We start from the raw sequence: 25,871 nt of genomic DNA, 5'->3' as shown, positions 1-25,871 counted from the left end.
GAATGAAGCTAAAACCTATCTGTGATAGTTTCTCAACATTTTACAACGGACACTCTTTCAAACAGCATCAGTAAAGACAAGACATTTCACAGTATCTGAAGGTTTTACTCTTTTTTCTTTTTTGTATGCATCAAAGTCTCTCCCATCATTTAAATAGTGATCTTCGTATTGTATTTATGTACTATCCATGCTACAATTGTCTGCATTTGTAACATCTCCTGATTTCCCATATTTTCTCCATATACTTCGGCACAAAATTTACTTTCAGAATTCACTGCCTTTGTGAATCAACAGCAAGTCTCTGTTTCAGAGAAACTGCTCCCCAAACTGCAAACTTGCATTTTACTTCTTTTATTTACATAGTGCTTGGTGGCTGGTGTTATATAGCAGGCGTCCTAATTCACTGCATATTATCAATGACAGATCACAATGCAAACAGAACAGAGAAAAGGAAACCTAAGTTTCTACCTCATATAAGGCATAACATAAAAATAAAGCAGCCTCTCAGAGATACTTCTATGAGAATGTTTATGGGCTTTTTATAGTTTTTGAAATCAGACCCTTTATAATAGAGAAGAAATATCTGAAGTGCAGGACATTTGTCAGCAGACAACACAGGTATATATCCATATATCACTGACACTTGATATATGATTATGCATATATAAATGAGACACAAGATAAAGCTTTTCCAAATGCAAGCATTGGCAACAGCTACGATAATAATAGTGACATTGGTTTAGACAAATTACTTTGCTATCACTGTTAAATAAATGCAAAGGACTACTAAAATAAAATAAAATAAAATAAAACAAAACAAAACAGAACAAACAATGCCACCAGCCAGAACAAAATAGTACAAGGATATAGCAGAACATAACACATTATTTGTAGTGTGGGGTTAAATATTTCATGTAATTTTAGGGAGGCTTTAAATTATGGTTTTCAGTAGCCTAAATTAGAATACATTTTAATAGGAATGTGAATGCTTTTTTAAAATATAACTGAAATCTAAACACTGAACTAAGTGTAAATCTTTCTTTAACAGACTGCTGTTGGAATCATTCAGAGAGAATATTTTACTTTTTTATATTTGGCTACAGGAGAAGGTACACTAAAGTCAGTAATAAATTACAATAGGGTAGGTCTTAACATAGATGGAAATATCTAGAACTTGGTTGATAATTATTTTGAGGTTTTGACTTCCCACAGCAGTATGGCAATACCTGAAAAATTCTCTGTGTTGCATCAGCTATGGGATCTGCTTATCCTATTCAGCTCAATCTGAAAATGGTTTAATTGCTAACAGAGATGGGACTAAATCTATTACGAGAACTCCTGAGAGAATTCCAATAGATGTGGTTTTCCACCAAATCTTTTTCCATGATAGGGTTGACAGTGGTCTATCACAGTTTCCACTGGAGCAAAATCAATTTCACTAGTAGCTGACTTGGTTCCAAGAGGAATTTCTGAGAAACATTGTCATCACTCAGTCATATTTTTAGTATACTGTCTCAATAGTTTTCCCTGGCTCTCTGTATTTCCCAATATCCTGGTACTAAGATCTCTTCAATCTGTCATATTTTTCTTTCATCACTTCCAATTTCTCCCTGTCATTTTTAAAATCAGACACACAGTTTGAAGGTCCTTACAGTCCCAGAATCACTGGGAAAATCAGAATATTAACTGGACACTAGAAAAGGAAATAAGATGCCAGAAAAAGTCTGATACGATAGAGAAAGAATCAGAAAGATGCAAGGAGAAAGCAAAAGGGAGCAGAAGAAATCCTAAAAGATGAAAAATAATAGTTGGCCAGATGAGATCTAGGACCTGAAACTGCAGAGAGCACCGTGCTTAATTTTCTGGATTGCAGAAAAATGAAACCTGACAGGATTTTCAGCACTGCCAGAAGAGTAGCACCCAGTGCTGGGAAAGGGCAAAAGACACCGGGGAAGATGCTATGTGGCCAACAGGGACTCAAGCCCTGTTGGGAATTATGGCCTTGCAAAGATAAGTCCAAGCAAATCTGGAGGGGAAGAAGAGTTGCTCTCAGGGATGCTCCTGTGCATAACTGACAAGATGCATCATTCCCCAAAGAGGACCACAACAACACTGCTGGTGGCAACTTTTAATGTCCAAGGAAGTAGCTGCAAAGCAAACAATAAGTTTTATCAAATACCTTCACCTGACAAGGATGGAAAGCAGAACAGAAACAGAAGAAAAAGAAGTATCTGATATGCTTGACAAAAGAGGCAAGAAAAGAGAAAGAAAGACAAGAAAATAAATGGCAAGAAAGGAGAAAGGAAGAAACAGCCCTAAAAATATGGGGGGAAAAATCAAAATTTGAGGAGCTTATCTAATCTCACAACCTTTTGGCAGATCATCTGTTATTATTTTTAATGAGGCCCATCTGCTGCTTACTCCTTGACACTGACCAATACCACTTATGGAAAAATGTCAACTGAATATTAATCCAATTATTGCTGAAAGAGTGAACATACATTTTCTGCCACACATCTTAATTATAACTATATTAAAGGTTGCCTACAGGCATATTGCGTATTTAGTTAGTCACCATGTACAGATGAACTTTCCAATTTTCTGTGGAACCTTTATTTCTCATGTAGGACTGAGGTCTGAGATACTATCATTAGCTTTACCATTTAATCTATTTAATAAATTTCTGTTTGGCTTTGGGCCAGACTAAAGCAAAATTACTTTGGCAAACTGCTCCAACAACGTACTTAATGTGTCTTGCCCTTGTTATTAGTACTTGTGGATATATCTATAGGGATCAACAGCTCAGATTTAAAAAAAGAAGTCAACTCACATTTTTTCCAGAAGTCCTACTTCTTGGTAGAATTTGCCTAGGATACTTTTTGTTAGAATTTACATTTCTGAGAAGATGTGACAAAAATAAAATAAAGTAAAATAAAATAGGAAACTAGAAATCTGAATAAACTCCATGTGCAATTTTTCAGGCTTAACAGCCTGTTTTTTGTACTTTTAATATATTTATTTAAAATACACATCAGAAATAGCAGTATTTATAAAGCTTCATCTTTGACAGTTTTAAATCAAAGGAAGCATGATATTAATGTTCTACTAGTACAGTCCCAGTTGAATTTCTCAAAGTTTTCCTCTTTTTACTGGAAAGTGTTCAGGCATCGTAGACTTAGATGTGACCTCAAGAGACAACCTCGTCCAATAGCTCCTCACATTTTGTAACCATAACTCACTGCCACTACTTTCTCTTCTTAGGCTAAGCCTACCTCAACCACTGTGCCACACTGCCAGTTTCTGCCTGTCCCTTAGATTTACCACGGTCTCTGCATTCTCTTTCCTTCTCCAAGTGTTACCACAGCATCACTGTTGTGGTTTAACCCGGCTGGCAGCTAAACACCACACAGCCGTTCGCTCACCCTCCCCCCTCCCTCTCTGGGATGGGGGGAGAGAAACGGGAAAGTGAAGCCTGTGAGTTGAGATAAAGACAGTTTATTAAGACAGGAAAATAATAATAACAATAATAATAATAATAGTGATAATGGTAATAGTATTAACAATAATAATGTGTAAGAAAACAAGTGATGCACAATGCAATTGCTCACCACCCGCTGACCGATGCCCAGCCTATTCCCGAGCAGCCGGCCCCCCCACCCCGGCCAGCCACCCCTATATATTGTTTAGCATGACGTCAGATGGTATGGAATACCCCTTTGGCCAGTTTGGGTCAGCTGTCCTGGGTCTGTCCCCTCCCAGCTCCTGCTGCACCCCCAGCCTGCTCGCTGGCAGGACAGAGCAAGAAGCCGAAAAGTCCTTGGCCTGGTGTAAACACTGCTCTGCAACAATTAAAACATCAGCATGTTATCAGCGCTCTTCTCATCCTAATCCAAAACATAGCACCCTACCAGCTACTATGAGCTACTTAACTCTGTCCTAACTGGAACCAGGACAATCACTTAGCTAATAGCCCAGGCAGTCAAAGCTGAGTCTGCTGGAATGCAGGCTGACACAAATTTATGCAGCTTTTCAGCTTGAGATCTGCCTCATTCCTGTATGTCATTTGGGGCTGGGGGGGCAGAATTATATATGTTCTCTTCCTAAAAAATTGTACATAGCACATTCTTGAGGGACATCTATCCAGCTTGCCCTTTAAAACCTTCAATGGCAGAAGGTTTTACAACCTTCTCAATCAATCTATTGTAGGTTTTATTGTGTGTGTGTATTTAAGTATTTAAATTATTTAAATTTATTTAAATTGAATAAATTTGTATTTACTATTTCTTAGTATATAATCTATATTTTGTTTTTGTCAAATTAAGACTACTAGATGTCCAAAACTCCAGCATACAGAAACCATTTTTTTTGACTTTCATTTGTTCTGCAGCTACATTTTGAAATTAGATATAATGCCTTTCTGTCACTTTCTCCAAAATGAACAATCACATTTCTTCTGTTTCCTCACACAGTTTTCTAGTATTTCTGATTATTATTTTGTCTCTTGCCTAAATGGCCCATGCTTTGAAGGAAAAACCACCAATAAGAGACACAGTACTCCAGCTATACTTGCACCAGGGCAGCTGAGAACATGATGATTATACGAGCTTTACACACACATGCATACTCCCATACCCTCACATGAAGTAGAAGGATTGATAACTTGCACTTGCCAGTAGCAGCAGAATGGTTTTTCATTTGAACCTTGGGAGTGATGCAAACTTAACCTTAAACCATACACTCATGCCAGGGAGCTCTGGAGCCTAGACTTGTATAAATTTTTACCAAATCAAGGTGCCAGTTCTGCATGATTTCAGGGAGTTGTTAATAAATATGCATTGATGCCCTGATTCTGTACAATAAAACTGTGCATTTTGAAAGGTAAACGTAAAGTTACATGCTTTTCTAGATGAGATACCGTGTATTTAATATAGTAGAGCTCTTTTATGTTTATAAAGAAAAAAAAAAAAGTCTTAACAGCCACAATAATGTCATAGAATCATAGAATATCCCGAGTTGGAAGGGACCCACAAGGATCACTGAGTCCAACTCCCGGCATGTTGCTAGTGATCAGGTGCTAAATATATATAAAGAGGATTCTTCCATTTAATCTCTTCAATATTTGGTGTTATATGGAACACAAATGATTAAAAAAACCTTATTGCCATTGTGCCTCTCAACAGATGCTACACGCCTTACCTCCTATGGACCTCCTTATTTTGAACTTTCATTTGTGCTCCATTACTATAGCTGCAGACCCAGTGCTACTCCAAAGTGTTGGCATCAAACACTAAGTCCTGGTTTGTTACTGGTGAGTGTAATTTAGGAGTTTTGGTAAAGATCCTAAGGTGCTGGTTTCATTTGTCTTTAATTCAAACCTGCAAATTATCATGATAGCACTCTCCCAACCCCTCCACTTAAAACTACAATCTTTGACATCTAATTTAAATTTTGTTCTGCCTGTAATATGTAGTTTTCTTTTATTAGGGTCACATGCAGACTATATAAATGTTCTGTTCTGTGATGACTTTTCTGAATAAGTTTAATTTCCATGGGGTTATAATGTACATCACACTTTCTGAATTTGCTTACAAGATGGAAGTCTAAATACTGTGGTCAGCATCATGACAGGTAATTAAATTAAACTTTGTGTTTTACATAAATCATCATTTTCTCTATGATGAGCATAGTGAAAAACATTCTATAATTCCATTTTGTATTGGGTTTACATGGCAAGGTTTTGGTAGTGGGGGTCTGTAGGGGTAGCTTCTGTGAGAAGAATCCGGAAGCTGACCCGTGTTAGATAAGGGCCAGTTTCAGCTGGTTCCAAAGGGACCCACTGCTGCCCACAGCCGAGACAATAAGTGATGCTGCTTGTGCCTCTGTGAGAGCAGATTTAAGAAAGGGAAACAAATTGCTGCGCAACAGCAGCAGGGAGAATGAGGAGTGAGAACCATCCCTGCAGACCCCAAGGTCAGTGCAGAAGGAGGGCAGGAGGTGCTCCAGGCACGCAGCAGCAGTTCCCCTGCGGCCTGTGGAGAGGCCCCTGGTGGAGCAGGCTGTCCCCCTGCAGCCCATGGGTCCCACACGGAGCAGATCTCCACGCTGCAGCCCGTGGAGGAGCCCCCGGTGGAGCAGGTGGATGTGGCCTGGAGGAGGCTGCGGCCCATGGAGAGCCCCCGCAGGAGCAGGCCCCGGGCCGGAGCTGCAGCCCGTGGAGAGGAGCCCACGCAGGAGCAGGGGTCTGGGGGGAGCTGCCACCTGTGGGGGACCTGTGCTGGAGCAGTTTGCTCCTGGGGGATGGACCCTGTGGTACGGAGCCGTGTGGGAGCAGTTCTTGAAGATCTGCAGCCTCTGCGAAGCCCGCGCAGGATCAGTTCAGGAAGGACGGCATCCTGTGGGAGGGACCCCACGTGGAGCAGGGGCAGAATGACTGAGGAGGAGTGGCAGAGGCAAAGTGTTAGGGACTGACCACAGCCCCCATTCTCCTGTTCCCCTGCACCACTTGTGGGGAGGAGGTGGAAAAGTGTGTATGGGGGGGAAGGCATTTTTAGTTTGTTTTCTTTTTTTCTTATTTCTCCATCTTGTTGGTAATAGACAAAAAAATTCCTATAATCTCTCTATGCTGAGTCTGTTTTGCCTGTCACAATAATTGTGGAGCAATCTCCCTGTCCTTATCTCAACCCTTGAGCCCTTTTCTTGTTTTTTCTCCCCACTTCCCTTTGAGGAGGGGGAGTGAGAGAGCAGTTGTGGTGGAGCTTGGCTGCCCAGCTGAGTAAAACCACCACACATTTCTAATTCTGTTTTTTTTTTCTGATTCACAATATCTGCTATGCTTTGCTTTGAACACTGACCGAGGTCTCATATGATTTCAGGAAAATAATAGGTTTTGCTTAAAAAATATTCGTATTATCCTAAGTCTGTCTCACTGTCACTTATGTCACCTTTAGGGTTCATTGTTGCTGAGCATTGAATCAGGCCTCAGATATCTGTGGTACTAAAGAAGTGCCTTTCGTCAGATATTGAAAATAGCACTTCTGATAGGCCCTAACATACATGGATAAGTATATAGTAGTCCAAGGCTGTGAGAAATGTCTACATGAAATGTGGCTTCCTTCATTATTGAGGAAGGTGCTAAAGAGGACAGAGCCCTGTCCCATCTGCAGGGATGGTAGCTGTGGTGCTTGTCCACAGGTACACCAAGACTTAAAGAACTGCTGGGTTTCCATCTCGTCAGCAACCTATTCCTACTCTTTATGAATGTAGAAGCACAGTTTTTCAAAAAGAAAGGAAACAAACATTTAAAAATATCAGGAAACACATTTTCTTTTTTAAGACTGAAGTTCAAAAAGGTATCTTGGTATATATCTTGTTTCTGAGAATCTCTAAACAAAGCTGTGGTCACCAACTCTTACCTCTCTGTACTGAATCATGTATATCTCTGTAAGGTCAGAAACTGTATTACAAAATAAAAAAAAATACTTTTCTCCTATACTTTAGAAAAAGATCAGTGATCTGGTAGAGTTTTATGTGACTCCACTGGATGAGAGTGAAGACTTCCCAATCATAGCCTCAATCTATTCACTTTTTTTTTTTTTTAAATATCCTCAGGCTGGTCAGAATTGGGGTGAAAAGAAGTGAAATATGAGATCTGTTATTTTTATTTAAAATGTATTTAAAAATCCCATAAGGCATGAGGCAGAAAATCTTTAAAAGTGTTTTAAAAAATAAATGAGAATTTCCTATGTAGCATCAAAGAAAATATTGTAGGTATAAGAAACCCAATAAAAGCTGATGTGTATTGTACAGACAACATAGTGTGCATTTTAAATTTTATATAATGAAATGTTCCAGAGGCAGAAAAAGCTGAAAGAAAAAAAAAAGTTAAAACAAATACTAAACAGAACTACTTGAATTGATTGCTCTACAAAAAGCCTAAGATAGCTGAGAAAAACAACTGCTCTGTTTTAATAAATATGAAACACTACAAAAAAAGATTTTACACAGTATCTGATAGAGCTTTCAGTATCACTATTATAAATATAATAAAGGCTAAGACAGAATTTGTTTCCTGTGAACTAAGTGACAGAGCAATTACATCAACATTAAAAACAGAAAAAAAAATGCAAAATGCAATCTAGTTCTGCTAATGCCTTTAAGTATCTACAGCATATACTGGTATCTGGATCATCACAGCGGTTGAGTGCCTTGTGCGGTTATTTACCTCCCCCAAATATACCAAGCCTTCCTTGTCAGTGGGGTGAAGGGTTCCCACTTTCTATATCACCATAAAAGGTCTCTCTAAAATGAATGAGAAGAATTGATATGTGAAAACTTTTTGAAAAAGTGATTCTTATTCCACATCTAATAGTGGAAACTGCGAGCATGCAGTCACAAAATTTGTACACAAAATGTACACAATATGAAAGGTTTGCTGTAGAACACTGAGAAAAGCTTAATGTCCAGTCATGATAAGACACAATTAATTTTAACTAGAGCCATCATACTAGGAAACTTTTAAATTACTAAATATTTAAGGCTGGGGGAGATTAGAGGTACTGGTATTTAGGTCATTCCGGCTTTCCTTTCAGCCTGTGTTCCCAGATTTTACCCTTTCTTAATAGCTCAGCAATGTTCATGCATAACAGAGTTGCAAAGCTTTTAAACTTATATGTAGAAGAGGAAGCATTACAGCAGACAGAATGTAAAATAGCACTGTTTAGGAACTAATATTGTAGCAAGTTTGTTGTTAAAATACATAATAATGTGATGCTGCTTGATATATGATACACTAATAATAAAATAATAAAAATAATAATAATAATAATTCAGCTTCTTCCATTGATGGGTATTGGACCAAAACTTTGTTTTCAAGTGCAGAATACTGTTCCTATAGAAAATTAATGACCAAAATACCATTAATTTAATTGGGATCGAGACTGTCAGCATTCTTTATGTCTACTATTCACTTTTTAAAAGCCTTTTTGTTTGGTGTATATTTTGAGAGGTACATTCAATACTGCAAAGCTCTTTGAAGATGAAGAACAGACATAGTGAATTCATCATCAAGAAAATAGTTTGACTTTTTCTTGGAAGAGCTGCAGAGGAAATTTAAAAAGGGTAGAAAGTCTAGCATGGAAAAAAATATCCTGACATTCATTTCAGAAAGGAGAAGAATGGAAAGGAAATCAGAAAGTAAAAAAGAGTGAAATGTATTGACTTTTAAAAATCCATCAGGAGACAAGAAAGTGAAAGAGCAGTAAGAAATATTCTGTATAAATTCTGTTTACTATATATTAACACTAAATAGCCAGCTAAAAACCTTATATTAGGGGATTTGAGCAAAAAAAGTATGCCAAGATGGGAATGGCAATTTATTTCACCCATAGTAATGGGTCAACAACATACAAGACCACTTGGTGATAGGAACATCATTCGTCTCTCTGGCAAGTGTGTTCCAAGTATGTCTTGATAACTTATATGGACCAAAACACTCCCTTGCTCCATTTCCTTAATTTTCCTTTGCCATATTATCTGGAAAACATATGCCAAGTGGCAGAGTGGGGCACGGGTAAAGGGGGATGGAAGCAGAAAGAGCAGCACCTATTCTAGTCTCCTGGGGAACAGGAGGGGACAGTAGAATGATCAGAATCTGACTCTCCCTTAGTAATTATTAGGCCATTACAAATCGTTAGCATTTGGCACTCTGGTGTATATCAGGATCAGATATAGAAACAGAAGCACACAATCCTCTCCCTGACAGACTTACTGTGTCAAGGGCAATCTATCACAGTCAGTATACAATACTTCTCTTTCAAATGGTATACCATTACCCAAGGGTCAGAAGTAGCTAGTGAACATCTCTGAAGATGTAGACTTTCTTAATTGTCTCATCATATCCCAGTTTTGCAAGACCACAGATGATAGCTTTGTACCATTTGCACGAGGTGTAACTAGTCCATTATGAGGAACACGTACCATAAATTCAAGATAATAAATTTCTTAATACTAAAGCACAATGAAATACATCACACAACCACATAACAGATATTCAGAAGTGACAGAGATTTTGAGGCAGCATGGTTAGAGGTGTATTCACACTGCCTGTTTCAGCTGCTTTGTAATGACCTGAATTAGATAGCTGTAGTGGGTCAGCCATGGCAGCATGGGATTTACCAGTAGCTGCAGAGCTGACAAGGGTAAAGCCACTGAAAGCTAGGCATCTGCCATGGCTCATCTGCTGTCAGTGTTGAAGGATGCACTTAGAGAGTTTTAGGAAAAGAGGGTGCAACTGACGTTAGGCAAACACCACCTAGGAATTATGCCACATATGTTGTTGTAAACTCAAAGTGTTGATGAAATTAATAAGCCTTAATATATTTTTCTAACTTACTATCTCAGACAAAATGTTTGTATTCCCAGCAAACTGTGACAGATATCGATAACAAATGCATTTAAAATTAATACATCTTTTCCCATGAGTACACTGTGAAAATGTTAAAGTATCTCTAGATCTTCAGGTGCTCAGGGGCTGAGTACCAGATCAAAAAGTCTGATCTATTCTACCTTATGTTCATTCTGCCCATAGGATATTTTTCTAATATAAACCAAAGCAGAGTACTTTTCCACATAGCCAGCATTTCAATACAATTTATTTGAAACTTTTGAAAGGAGTAAGGGCTGAAACTCAAAGTATGCTTATTGAATTATAATTTATGAGTAACATATTACCCAGGTGTTTTGGACAAGATAGTGAAAGGGTAAATCAGGAAATATGACACACTGATTTCCATTAACCCCCTGGCACTGGCAATTTGAAGCTCTCCTTACTAAAGGCTAATCCATTTTGCTGTAGTGCTTAGCATTTTAAAATCTTAACTCCTAGTGTCAAAATATTTATATGCTTTTAGATATTAGAAAGGCATGTAGCAGTTTTGATCCCCTTACTATTCTACTCATTGTCATACCCAATCAAAACGAACAGCAACACAAAGCCTACCTATGGAAAAATATAGCTCTTTAGTCTATAAGAATGAATTCTTTCAGCCCATTTTAAGACATGCTTTTGTCCAATCTCTGGAATTTTGTAAGAAATTATAAGTAATCACAGTAAAGCTGAGGTTTAATACATCTAGGTTCTAGCTAATACTGATAATGATGGTACTTGTGAAAATGGGTTTTTGTTGTTGTTTGGAAAGGTTTGGTCATAGTAGAAGATGCCTACCTCTTCCTTAGTGCTGAAACTGCAATAGGCAACATTTTGCTATGACATTTTGCAACATATACTCTTCTCCTTAATGAAATCTAAGTGCTTCGCTTTGAAATGAAATCATCTGTTAGGAAAAATATCTATTAGCTGAGTCAGTTCAGCAGGTCTTATATTTCATTTTCATAACAGATTTTTCTGAGAGGAAGAAAGGAAGATAAGAATCTGAATATCATTTGGATTGTTATGCCATTTTACACCTCAACGAGCAGAATAAGGGAACCCTACTGTCATTACTATTAGGAAAATAAAGACTACAATTCAAAGATACCCTTCATAATATAGACTACATTGCCCTTGGTACCAAACTATCATTACTCTTTCCCACACAAGCAGGAATCAGATAAGCTTCTGGAGTCAATATAAGTTTTCTCTAAAGTGATTAGCTCAGCAAGCTATATTGTGATGATATTCATTTGTTTTCTTTGGATTGGATGTTTTGACATCTCTCATTTAAGCTTTAGAAAATCTTGTGTCCCTGAAAATTCCCCAGTTAATATGGATGACAATCATCTGCTTAGGATGGAGCTATCCTTATGATGAGTTTATACCAGAGCCTGCAGAAATGACATTAATTATTAGAAAATGGAAGTGTCAGTTTAGTTGCTGATAGGGCGAGCAGATGCTGCCTTCAAGTGACTGCACTCATTCTTGGAGCTGCAACAGAATTTACTGGTGTTTGTCTGTTTTCTCTTGAAGAAGTCTCTCATGTTTAATGTTGCAGAATTCCCTTCTGTCAGTTAACATCTGTATGACTTCCAGGTAGAGCCGAGGGAAACAGGAGCTTCTGTGATTATGTCTACATAAAGCTTGTAACTTTCAAGCTCATTTTCACTGGGAGGAATATGGCATCGGTATCGACACCACTGAGTACACTGCATGTAGAACATGTCCACATGGCAGTCAATTTTATCGTACTGTCAACATTCTTGTGTCTAATTGACACACTCATTGTCCTACAAAGTATAATTAATCAATGCTTTCTGAGAAGCCTGAAAAAGGCTTCATACTTACTGTATGCCAGCTGTCCCAAACACTTCAAACAATTCAAATGAATTTTTGGATAAGTCTACATTAAATGCACCTACTCCTTTATATTTTGTTCTCTGTTGTTCTCAGAGAACACTGACAGTATTGGAAAGAAGCAGAAATACTGGGTAGCAGCTTGCATCTTCAAAATGCACTCAAAGGACCTCACTTTTACCTAGTCATTCTGAATACATTTACAAAGTAGTGTAGAAAATTAAAAATAAAATATTGCCATGTGTCATAGACTTTATAAAACCCTTCTTCAAATAAAACACTGTGGAAACAGCTAACCTTTACATTTTTAGATTTCCAAGAAAGCAGCAAAAATATGTGTCTGAGGATATAGCTAGGAATCCACATTTCAGGAGGCCCATAACAAGATCTGTGAAATCTACTCTGTAAGCAAGAGCAGGTCTAATGCTCTTTGACATTAAACAGAAGATGGTATGATGCTTTTATAGTGTACTTTGTATTGAATTTCCAAGCCAAGCAAACTTAATGAGGACAGAAGGAACAACTGCAAAAGTGGAAAGCATCAAAGAACAAAACAAATAATGATGGCATTGAGGTAAATAAAAAGGCCTGTGTTCTGAATATCTCAGAGTCACAGAATGGACAAGGTAGGTAGGGACCTCTGAAGATCATCTAGTCAAACCCCCCTGCCGAGCAGGATCACCTAGAGCACGCTGCTCAGGATGGCATCCTGGCAGGTTTTGAATATCTCCAGAGGAGACTCCACAACCTCTGTGGGCAACCTGTTCCAGTGCTCTGTCATCCTCACAGTAAAGAAATGCCCCCTCATATTCATCCAGAACCTCCTGTGCTTCAGTTTGTGCCCACTGCCTCTCGTCCTGTCACTGGGCACAACTGAAGAGACTGACTCCATCTTCTTGGCACCTTCCCCTCAGATATTTATACACATTGATGAGGTCTCCCCTCAATCTTCTCTTTTCCATGCTAAACAGACCCAATCTCTGAAACATACAGGCCAGACTAAAAATATAACAGAATGCACAGACACTGTATATATTGAGTATTATACGTAAAATAGGAGCCAATATGATCAAGGGTGCAAAAGTCCCAAAATACAATCCAGTATATCGTATAAATATGCTATATAAATATATTGTTTTAAAAAAAAAATCATATATTAAATAAAGGGAATCGGGAAAGAATAATGTAGTAAACTCCAAGGGAAATAAAGAGGGCAAATGTAATTACTCAGCCCACAATTCACACTTTTCTTTACATAACCAAAACAGCAAAATTGCATATTTTAAAAATACTTTATACTTACTATGTTAGAAATCGTTCCTTGACACAACATAACAATATCAAGAGTGAATTTTAAATTGGCCTTAGTTCCAGTTTGTTTTGTAATTTTCTATAATCACTGAATTTGTTGTTACCATGATGTTACACTGTGCTCTGATTCAGAAAATGGTGAATATAGAATAAGAAGGCAAATAAGACATCAAATACCAGGGACTAGAGCACTTGTAAAAAGAGCAAAAACCTATCACTAGATGTCGTGATTAAGAATCAAAGTGAATTTTAAAAAGACAAATTAAATCCAAAGAAAAAAGGTTAACAATAACAATGAAAAAAAAAAAAGAATCCATCTCCCCCAAATCCTGAATCCTGATGATATTAAACAGATTCATAGTTAGAATACAAAAAAGTAGTTTGGCCAAAAGTGTTCTGGAGTCAGGCACAGCTTGAAGAGCTCTACAGCAAGTTGTGTGTATTTAGAGTGACAGAGCAGCAACAATAAATAGTACAGACATAGTACTCTACAGGCAAAAACATCAGAAAGATCTTGAGGTACTGGATGAGCTCCATTTCAAATTTTTACTCAAATCTGTTTCGATTAGCACATTCTAAAAGAAGGATGGTACATCTTCCTGTTTTGTGCCTTCCCATTACAAGAATTTGCAAGGGCTAGGTCTGTCTAGCCTCATATCACTATTTCAGCCACATGTAACTGTTACGAAAAAATCTAGGCAGGGCAAATAAAATTATGAAGGTGTATGGACAATGCATTGAAAAATTAACTTCACTAACAAGTGTGAACAGTATTGTATTATTTTATACAGATACTTTATATAAACTTGATATAAATACTTTATATAAAAAAGTATGACCGTGGGAGTTTACATATGAGGAAAGAAAATGCATATATATTTAATGCATGTTTATATTGTAAAACCAGTGGCTTTTGACTAATTTTGAGCTAGCTTTCAGAAAAATTTAGAGACTCTAAACCATAGTAAACATACCATTCACATTTGGCTGTACCATTGATTAAAGATCTGATTACAAAATGTTTTCTGTGCTTCAAAATACATTACTTCCAACCTATAAATCTAGCTTTTGGTTTATTCATGTCCTTGATCTTTAGCAGATCTCACTAGTCATTACTTTTCTTTCTATCATAAAATTTGAATAAGCTGCCTTTTGTCAAGTTGAATTCATTGAATTGCTAAAATAGGAAACTTGAGTTCCAGGATTTTTTTGCAATCCTGATATAATTTTTAGCTCTTCTCTTTTGAAACTCTTATCTTAAAACTTCTACATAAATATAAAGATAAACATAAGTGTGAAGAAAGTGCACAAAAAGAGGGGGAGAGAGATTTGTGGATGTCAATGAATCAATAAAATTTTCCAGAAAGAAGATATTTCAGGCCATGGAATATTTTTGGAAGAGAAACACCTTGCATCCTCACAATGGGAACACTCAAAATTAGATTTGGAAGAAACCTTATAACTGTCAGCTGAAGAAATAATGCATAGATCTCACAATGAGATATAATATATGACTCAAAGTAATTTTCTTTTCTGACGTCTATATTTGGTAATTATGAAGCAACTGAATATTTCACTGCCTATTCAAAGGGTTCATCAGAAGCTAACTCAGGGATTCTGGTCTTTAACCAGCCTGGGGACCATAGTTTTATAACCACATCTAGAACTCAAAATATCTCTGCAATGGAAGACATTATTAACTAAAAGGTTTTTTACCTCTCAATTAGTTTCACTGAGAAAGCTACTTTTAGCTACATTTTCTTTGGGAAAAATAAATCCATTTAACCCAACTGTGTTAGGATATGTTTCAAAGGGAAAGAAAAACAAACAGACAAAAACTGATAAAGCAGGGGGAAAAATGGCTTTTGCTCCTTTTTCAAAGGAATGTGCAAAGGAATGTACATTTAAGTAAACCAGCCTGTTTTTCCCCTTGTCCGTATTTTTATTTTTAAATCATGCATCTGTCTATACCTGTATGCATATGTATTCATATGACAATTAAATATCAATTAAACTTTTAAAGCTACTGAAACTGAAAAGGCTTATTTGCAGGCATTTAACTGTAGGTCTAAACCCATATGATCCAATCTTTTGTTTTTCTCAAGCACTTTACATACTTAGCTAGACAGAAATAAAGTAATTGCAAGTTTGATCTTAACCTTCCTCTATTTTATTTCTGTGCTTTTACCCCCATTAAGTATATGGTTTATTCCTTACTGCACGTGACGTCCCATTAATATAAATCCCTTAGAATAAGGTCTGTAGTACCAGCACTTAGCAAGAGATCACATGTAAATCATTTATTTTTCCCTTCTTTATCTCCTACTATTAATCTACCACTAATCCCAGCAGAAAATCAGCCTTATTTTTCCAAATTAACAAACAAGCAAAACCTCCTAGATTACATACTGCTTAAACAGAATGTAGGGGGAAGATATGGGATATGGTAGGCATATGACATTAATCCTAATAAAGAGTTATTAAATCCCAAATGTCTGTTGGGGAAGAAAAAATAATAAAGCTAATCAGTCAGGTTCTTTTGTTGTTTTTGTTGTTCTTTAAGAGCATTCTGTTGACTTTAATTGGAAAACAAAAGCTTAGCTAATAGTCACTTGGTAGAAGTATACTGTAGATTGAGTTTTTCAGTTAGGAAACCAAGAATTTCTTGAAAGACATATTTTATCAGATGTTGTTTACTCAGAAAGGGAAATTTACTCTTTTTTTCATGGAAAAAAAATCCTACAGAACTGAATAGAATTGGTTAGCATACCTGTAACACTGTAATGTGATTGAAATGTTAGCATTTTATAGAATTTTAAAATATTTGAAAGCCCCATACTCCATTAAATATAGCTTAATTACAGACTTCCTTATAAATTGACTGCCTTTTTTTCAAGGTTGTCATAAATCAGTTTAGCTTTACAGTTTAGGCATAAAATACTTCAGCAAAACTAGAAGCATCATGGCCAGACCTGAACATTCTGTTTACAGACTTCCCTTTCATTGATTTCTTGCTGATTTATGTGACTGAGAAAGGCTCTGACTTATTCAGTTCTGAAAACAAATATGTATTCAAGAGAGTCATCACAATATGTGCTTGAAACACCAAAGTATGTTGCCAATGACACAAGACAGGCTAGTGCAGCACCATAGCTTCCCAGGAGATCAGAAACACGGTCCTGATACTGCTGGCTCTAAGATCACTGCAGCTCTTGAAGCAGAGAAGAACAGATAGGAGGAATACTCAGGAACCCAAGGAGTTTGGAAGGCACAAAGAGGTTTGGAAAGCAGAGGGGCACATCAAGCTATGTTTTTGAAATTTGGATGTACAGAGACAGAGAACATACCAAGGGTCTCACTCAGCTTGCTAGGAAATATGAGACAGCACCATTTGAAAGAGCTTACTACCTATATAACTAAGACATAAAAATAGGTAGGAGGAGCAGCCAAGGAGCAATAGACTCAAGATCACCAGTACAATGAATAGCTGAATTCATCACAGACCTTAAGTTTTGAAAGTACTGATTCAACTACCAGTTTACCCAACAGACCATCTCTGATGAGAACATAGTAGTAAACATCACCAGTTGCTTGCACTAAGCTTGTTATTTTTCTTAACATTATGATAAGTTATGCTTTTGCCAGCTTGATCACAGAATTCCAAATAGATTCTCCTTATTCTAAAGAAAGTAATGCCCAGCTTTGGCAACACTCCATTTAGCTCAAGCCTGCTATATACTATATCAAATCTGCTTCAGTACATTTTAATTTTAGACTTTGTTGCCTTTTTTTTTTTCTTTGAGGATGTCAATTTTTCTCCCCTTCAGTTCCAGTAGTTTTCAGTTACGCCATCATTTTTGAAACAATGGAAAATAGATTATTCCTCCACTGATCCATGTTTTAGCAGCTCCAAAGATCAAAGCCAAAGAATAATCACAGGATGACTTCTGTTGTAATATTCTGTTGAAGTATTAATGACAAGCGGTTATTTTTAAGAGTTATCAAAGCCTTAATAAATACCCTATATTTAAAAGGGAAAGGGAGATGTATATGTACTTAATTGTCATTGGATTTCAAGTTCGTTATGCTCCAAACATTGGAGTTTTTCAACATAGAAGGGGCATAAAGCAGTTTAAACTCTTTCCATTCTGCTGCAAGTACACCATGGAATGTTCCCCGTTAATCTTTTCTTAAATTTCCTACCAAAGACAACTGCTACCTAGATTAGGTCCACTCTGCAATGCAGCTCCATGTAGATCTATCCAACCTAATTCTAACAGCTCTTCAGCCTGGCCATGGTTCAATACTAATGTGACTGTACCACCTTCAGAACCAACTCACATGGTACAAGGAGATATTATAGCAAGTTAAACACACTCTTAGGTACATTTGGATGACACTGTTTTGCATCTATGTGCTCCATGAGATCCCCGGCACAGGGAATAGCTCCTTATGATATAAATTTACTTTTAGCATCACATCATCGTCTGAGATTGTGCATGTACATAAGGAAGAATACTTTTTCTCTCTCCACAGTTTTATATCACTTACAGGCATATGTAGTCTGTCTGAGTAATTACAAACTCCCTTTAATACATATATCTGGTGTTTACCATGCAACTTTCTTATGTATTCTTCATGGACTGGAAATACGTCTACTAAATTCTTTGCATCTAGCATGGTGGGGGGCTCAGTTCTGATTTGTAGTTCAGGTGCTCTAATCATACAAATAATGAAAAATAACAATAGACAGCAAGATTTTATGGTCACTTTAGTGGCAATGTCAGATTTTGATTGGAAAAAAAAATGCGTTATGGGACTTTCTGAAGTGAGGTTTTCAAAGTGAAATGACATTCTACCTGTCAAACACTGTTAGCTTATGTTTTTATGTCGACTGTTTATTCAGAAATTTAAAACATATTCATTTAAAAGCAAAAAGAAATCACATTTTTACAGGCAAAGGACCAGAGATTAACATAAAAGCAAAATGTGCTAGCAGAGAGAGTAACACAAACTGAAAGCAAATTCAAATTTTTCAATTCAAAACACATTAAGAATAGAGGGAAGTCAAAAAATATCAAATGTGCTTTTGATTTAACTGACAATGTCCTTTTATCTAAAGAAATCACATAGCATTTTAAGACAGTAATGTATATTCCACAGCATGCAATCCCCATGACAGCTTCACTAAGAAATAACCAGCTGACATCTCAGAATAACAACTACTCCCATGCTTAAACATTAAATAAGGATATGCCTTTGCTGCATTCTGCCATGCAGGGTGTACATCCTTAGGCCAGCCATAAATATGAGAGTGTGAGTGCCAAAAGCAGCCAAGCAGCCTGAAACATCACATAATGTTCAGTTCTACCGCATTTAAACTGCTGTGGAAGTGAAAACAACTTCACTTAATTGCTAACCTCATCTTCCTCATCTTACATGGAATAGGCACATACTGTTTCTAGAAATACATGTTTTTTACAATTATACAAGCAAAATCTGTTCCTTTTCAAAACTATCTGTGGATGTTAAACATGTGCAGTGATTTCCGAAACGGTCATTCTAGTCCTTTAAGTTAAATAGAATAAGGGCATGAGATGTTTTTGACTTGGTCATTATCATTTCATATCAGCATGTTGATAGAAAGTATCATTTTTGTTTCATTTTTATCTAAAACGAAGCAATGCTCTATACCGAAACTAAATGAACGTTGTCATTTCATTTCCAAATGTCAATTCAAAACCAAACTATTTTTTACATTTCTTAATATTATCTGTTTTCATTGAATTTGACATACCCCTACAAAACTTTTAGTTTCAGCAAAGTATTATTCTTCAGCAGAAAAATCTTCAGCACAAAAAATCAACCAAATACCTATCGTAATATCAATGGATCACTTCTGTCCAGAGGAATGCCTAAGGTAATGCATTAACATGCATATGCAGTAAATGGCTCCAGAGTTGAATTAGTCTTTAGCAATAGCTAAGGTCAGTACATAGCCTTTACATTTTGGTTAATTAGTCAGACAATGTTATATATGGATACTAGAAAAATGAACAAAATACCTTCTGTTCATAGCTTCATATTCTGAAGGTTTTTCCCCTTCACGGTTTTTTTCCACATGCTTCTGACTACGGCAATATAATGGGTTAATATTTAGTACAAATGTTGAGAACTTCAGTCTAAACATGCTTGCAAATATCATTACATCTGAAATATCATTTCAATAGATAATGTAATGATGACTAATAGGTATGAAAGAAATCTTACTGCTTCATTTTCTAAGTACAAAATACATAGGAAAATGAGGAATGTAGCTGATACATTAACATTCAGAAAAACATTTAGGGATATAATTGGTACTTACTAAACCAATTAGTATAAAGTAATCAAGTGTCAGTGAACATATATAATTTACTGTTGCCACTTCAGGTGGCCAAATTCTTTGTTTTTCTCAGTAAATGTATACAAGCAATTGCAGGCAAACAATCTGATATTTAGTGGACAATTTCCTTAGAAGGGTTTATTACTTGACTAACATCTGTCTGCACCAGGACTGTCAGCAGTCAAAAAACAAACGTTCACATTGAGTCTTAGCTTGGCTTAGCTCTTAACCCTACCCTTCAAGCAGGGGCCTATTTATGCTTTGAACATGGGCTTGTTAGCACAGCCAGCTGTGAAGTTTAAAGCAGAAGCTAAGTTTCCTTCAGGTTGGAAACTGCCCACTTTCTGAGCACATTGAGACCTGTGAATGCAGACACAGTAGGAGGCTTGGGCATCTGCACGCAACAGAGCTTGAGAAGCCTTTTGTTGATCTGAAAAAGAGTGAATTTTACCTCATGCAGTATCAATTTCTGTGGAATCTCAGGCTTTCAAACCAGTGAACATGAGCTACTTTCATGACAGGAATACTGTGTTGGTTCATTTTTAGGACTCTCAGTTAGGTAAAACAGGGCTAAAAGCTTCAAAACATGGAAAATACCTACCAATTTATCTGCTCATTCAAGGAATGAACATACTTGGAGGTTTACTGCTCTGAAAGGAAGGCCAGATTTGGAAACAGCAGTCTCATTTGAAACTTTTAGTACATCTCAGTCAATATTTCCTCAGATTCTCAGATTCCTTCTAAAATCTGTGGCCCTATAATAATTTTTAAAGTGTCTCACCCATCTTTTGTGTAGCAGTCAGGTGATTACAGGTATCTTACATGAATGGAGACACTGATTTTGTTTCTTCCTCAGCTACCAAAGGTTCAGAAACTGTAATGGAGAATATTTTGCTAGAAAACAGGCTAGGTTACCTCTGTTTTTGAAGCTGTGTAAAAGAACATCCACTTCGGGGAGGTGGCAGAAGGTGGGGGGGATAACGAGTAATTACTCTATTTTGCTCAGAGAGGACAGATGCTGATTTCTTCCTAGAAGGCTTTCTAGTCTGCAGGTAATGCTAGCTGAATGTAAAATACAGACACAATCCTGAAAACAGACACAAAACCTCAAAATCCTCTTTTCCGAGAAGGAAGAACAACAGCACAGTAACCTCCATGCTCCACTGATGCCTCCATGCTTGTGCTCATTCTTTTGAGTCTCATTCAAGCCCTTGTCTCTCCCCGAGCACAATGACATGACTACAAGTAGCAGGGAAGAGATATAGTCTCTATATAGACCCTGGTTAATGATCTCATGAAGTCTGCAGGGGACTCCAGAAGATGTTCCAGGCTGGAGGTGTTTCAAGCTGTTGGTGTTTTTTAACTTAAGTGAAAAATGTATTAATATTTCAGAAAGCACAGGTTTAAACTGTGGACTCCTTTTTCTCCTTCAAGTCTTTTATCCACAAACTTTTAATTGTTTCCTTTAACTCCTTACATCCATGAAGCACAGGAAGTCCAATTTGTAGGGATGGTAAGCATCACAAGACCCAGAAGTTTGAGGAAATTCAAAACTCTAAAACCTGACATCTTTGATTAGATCTTTTGAGACATTTCTGTTCAGGCAAGACTTACTACAGAAGAGTCTGTTTTATTATTTTAACCAAATACTGAAGCTTTCCCTGAAAAAGCAGTACACCTTTCCTTACATGCTGTCTTACTCTTCACACTCTCTCTCAGACAAATCTAAAGCACTCCACAGGATGGACAAAAGCAGCGAAAACAGTGCTTTCAAGTTATTCATACCTTTAAAAAAATAAAAGAGTAAGGATGGTTTATGCTTAAGGGAACCACAAAATAGATAAAAAAGTAGATTATATTTAGTCTGAAATGGTTTGTCTACCACAGGCATTCTGGGCAATTAAATGCCTGCTTATTGGGATCACTGCCAAAAGAACAGATTCAATTAAATGAATTGCAATGACTCCTAATAATAGTTAACTGGCCCACCTAATCCATTTAAATAGCACATCTGGTCTTGCCTGCTAGCCTATTCATGGTTCACTCATATAGCATTTGCTAACATAAATGGCCTGCAGTGAAATCCTTTTTTGCTGTTTTATTGCTGAATTCCTGCCACTGAATAAGTAGATCTAACTTTGACTGGTGACATCTTTCAAAATTTGCCTGCCTCCACCTCATCTATTGTGAGAAAGTTGGGAGGAAGAAAAGAGGAATAGAAAAAAAAACACTAGCTGTAAAAAATGAATGCCAATCATTTTTTAAGGAATTCAAGCAATGTCAGAACTGAATGAATGTCTCTAAGGAGAAGGAGGATCCTTCCTCACATCCTGTGAATGAAGTGGCATCAGTTAGTTAAGAAAATGTACTGAGGGTAGTAGATTTTTTCAACTTCACATATCTGAAATCAAGATGTGTAAGAAAAAAAAATCAAAAATCAGACTTCTAAATATCATCATTTATCAAAAAATAAATAAAAATCTGAGATTTCCATACCACTGATCTTGAATGATTTAAAACAGAAAAAACAGTCCATAATTTCTCAAAGATGGTGAATGAAACTAAGAAATAAATGTATCTATTGAGGATAAAATATTAAATAATAATAATAAATTTTTAAAAAGCCCAAATATGCATGTGTTGGTTTTGGAGAGTTTTCAAAATCTACTCCTTTTTCTACAAATCATGAAAATGAGGACAAATATTTCTGAAATACATAAACAAACAACAAAAAAAAGCTAATTCTAAAGTTATCACTTCTGACAATAAACTAGCTTTTGTCTCCCATACGTGAGTGTTTAAGCAAAATTATATTACATACACCAGAACTTATCAAATGACCGAATGACCCTAGAATTTATGTCATTCTGTGCAGCTAAACTGTATTTACATATGGTCTTGAAAACTCAGAGGGCTTCCAGGGATGTATTGATTGCTCCTAGATGCCCTGGCAACATAAATTATTCTGAATGGTTTGTACCAAGATTACCTAGGTGGAACAGACTTATAGCGAGGTTCTCCTGGGAACAGTTAACAAGATCAGAGCAGGGTTGGTGTCCCCCCCTTACTCCAAAGTCCCTGCCACTGATTGGTACCCAGGAAACTGCCTGCCCACCCACTGCAGCTGGCCCTGGCTCTGCTTTTAACCTATGTCTCTGCCTTGAAAACAAATGTCAGCACAATCTGATTACTTTGTAAAAGATTATATCATTAGTGAGAGTGCCCATAAGGAATTGCACAGAGGAACGAGCAGAGGGAATGTGAAAACCCCCAAAGCTACTGAGTCATAATAGAGTTACCAGTCTTTCTCAAGCAGTTTTTCTCTGGCAGAAGAAATTCTAGTGAAACGTTATAAATCATTAAAGCTATTTATCACATAGTATTGATATATCACATAAGGGCTAAAAACAAGGTACTAGTGATTATCTGAGTCTTATTTCATGAACATGAATTTTTTAATCAGGCGAGGTCTACTTAATTCAGGATAGTCAAATCAAACTAATTGTCACCAACATTAAGTATTCATGTTAAGTCTTAAGGTGATGAATAGATCCAGCACCTAAGTCTTTAATAGAAGTGGAAGGCAGTGCTCAAATTTAATAAAAAAATAAATAGATATTTAAAGAAGAATATTCTCTGTAAATATGAAAGTTACTGATTTCCTCTCACTAAAAATATTGTTATCCAAAAAAATGGCAAGTAGGCATAAACATCTATCATTTACCGGTGAAATATAAGTTAGCAAAATAATAATAGCATAGTCAAAAAGCTAAGTAAAGCAAAGACACGTAAGCAAAGACAAGTGAACAAAATCTTTTTCTTTTTTTATTGATTATTTTTGATTTCATAGAGTGCCTAGAAATTGTATGCTTTCTTGCTGTGTTTTAAAAAGAGGAAATTACAACGTGATTGATATATAGATAAACTGCACATATGAGTACCTTCGTCCTCTGACAAAGTGCACGCTCATTAATTCCTCTAGCTGATAATCAGTTTGGAGTAGAAAACCCATTGCTGAACTGCCAAAAATAAGCTGTTTCTTCAAAGCAAATACAACCCTTTGCCACTACCCAGTGTGGAGTTTCACTTTTTTTATCACCAGAGGCTTATGACTAAAATATTTGGAAGTAAAGCTGAACACAGGCAAGGTCTAATATAAATGAGTCAAACGAAGAAGAGCTTTGTCAGAGAAAGCTAGGAAACAACTTTTTCTGAAAGGCCACGAGTCTCCTGATGTTCAGCAATGTAAACCTTAAAACTTACACTTCTTTTAGGGTCAGTGGGACACTGGAGAACTTCCCAGGATGCAGATATGGGCGTCCCATGTAGCCATCCCCAGAATGTGTGGAGGGCAACACCCATATGCATGCTATAGATCCCTTCCCACACTGCTGTGGCTGGTAGGGCAGAGGTGAGCAGGGGCACATGGGGTGGTCCTTCCAGGTGCATCTCCAGCTTATCAGGGCTCCAGGCTGGGCCCACCATGCACCGTCCTCGCTCCATGCTTCCAACTTTGCCTTAAGGAAGCTACCCGTGTAAGAAGATTAAGAAAAAAGATAATTTTACTATGGATTTCTAAAATGGGCTCTCTGGCTGTATGTGATCCTGTCCCTGCAGCTGTGCCTGCACAGCTGTGTAGAACACCAGGTACACAGCGTCTGTCCAAGCTGACAAAAACTCTAATTCCTAATTCTGTTTTTGGACCCCATAAAGAAAGATCCCCAAAGTTACATAAGAGAACATTGGACAGTAAAGCTTAAACATTATGCAAATTATAATTACTCAAGAATTTAACAACATCAACTCAAACCGCTCTCCTACTGGCCCTACTAGGACCAGCTTCAGTCTCCAAGTACATTATTTCTGGTTGACCTTAAGAAAAAAAAAAAAACAGTTACTTCTTTTAATGTCATGTCTGAAATATTATAACAGTCTCTACATTTGAAAAATATATTGCTAATGTGAAGAAACTCCCCTGGAGAAAAAAAGTTTGCCTTGCTCTGAGTGATTTAAACTACTAAATAATGCTTAGATGGGGAAAGGGAAGCTACTTGATTAGAATTTGTAATATTCAGATTATAGATTAGAATATAAAGCTACTATATTTATGGAACAATGCAGGGAGACAGGGAATTTTCATTAATAATTAGCATAAAAATGATATGAAAAAAATTTGCATCTACTGTTTTGACAGATGATCTTCTCAAGAACTGCAGGTAGCAATCAACAGTTTCTCATTATTGTGGAGTTTGTACTTTTAAAATAAATAGTATTTAATAATATAGTTTAAAGCTTACACAGGAAGAAAACAGGGTCCTTTCATCCAACAGATGAAGGAATAACATGACCAAATGGGGACTGAAGCTGGGCAAATTCAAGGAAGAAATATAGTGCACATTTTTAACTGAGGGTAAATAATCCCAGTTAATTGAAATAATTTAGCAAGGGCTGTGATAGATTCCTTGTCACTTGAAATCATTAAATAAAAATTGAGAATCTTTCTCATAGACATGTTGAACTCATACCAGAGAGAATAGTTTGCTCTATGGAGGCACAGATTATTGCAGTGATTTTTTCTGAACTTAGGATCTGTGAACTTACAAAAGCTAAAGAATAGTGGACCCATGATTTATTTTACGAATACATCAAAATAAACAACTATGAAAAGTTATCCAAAATTGAAGAAAAAAGTTCAGCAATTTCACAATGAGAAAACCTCATATTTCTTATACGTGCTAATGATCAAGGAAATAAGATGCACCTTTTATTCCATCAGCTAGTGACATTTACTCTGGTCAGTATTGGACGATTAAGTTAAGCATTCTTCATCTGGGAACTGTCTCCATGATTTATGGTTGTTATCACTGTGCTCTGCATGGTTTTAATACT

The 25,871-nt window shown here is 36.8% G+C and overlaps 1 protein-coding gene and 1 long non-coding RNA gene across 6 annotated transcripts in view; one reads left to right on the top strand and one right to left on the bottom strand.

Moving 5' to 3' along the window:
• Window positions 1–25,871, bottom strand: part of LOC308189212 (uncharacterized protein) — a 170,836-nt gene that overhangs the window by 48,407 nt on the left and 96,558 nt on the right. The window contains exon 4 of one of the 3 annotated variants that reach the window (XR_013946140.1): window positions 23,478–24,854. The exons of the other annotated variants lie outside the window; for them this stretch is intronic. The gene's annotated coding sequence lies outside the window, so the exon portion shown is untranslated. Of the gene's footprint in view, window positions 1–23,477; window positions 24,855–25,871 lie in introns of those variants that run through there. 3 annotated transcript variants of the gene reach the window in all.
• LOC308189219 overlaps window positions 1–25,871 on the top strand; it is an 86,256-nt gene that overhangs the window by 33,733 nt on the left and 26,652 nt on the right. For 2 of the 3 annotated variants that reach the window (XR_013946150.1, XR_013946151.1), the window contains one exon: window positions 5,181–5,524. This is a non-coding gene — a long non-coding RNA (uncharacterized lncRNA). Of the gene's footprint in view, window positions 1–5,180; window positions 5,525–25,871 lie in introns of those variants that run through there. The other variant, XR_013946149.1, reaches the window with a different exon arrangement.

This window comes from Anser brachyrhynchus, assembly GCF_964034855.1.
Source record: "Anser brachyrhynchus genome assembly, chromosome: 2".
Classification (NCBI taxonomy): Eukaryota; Metazoa; Chordata; class Aves; order Anseriformes; family Anatidae; genus Anser; species Anser brachyrhynchus.
This window is presented reverse-complemented; position numbering and strand designations above follow the sequence as displayed.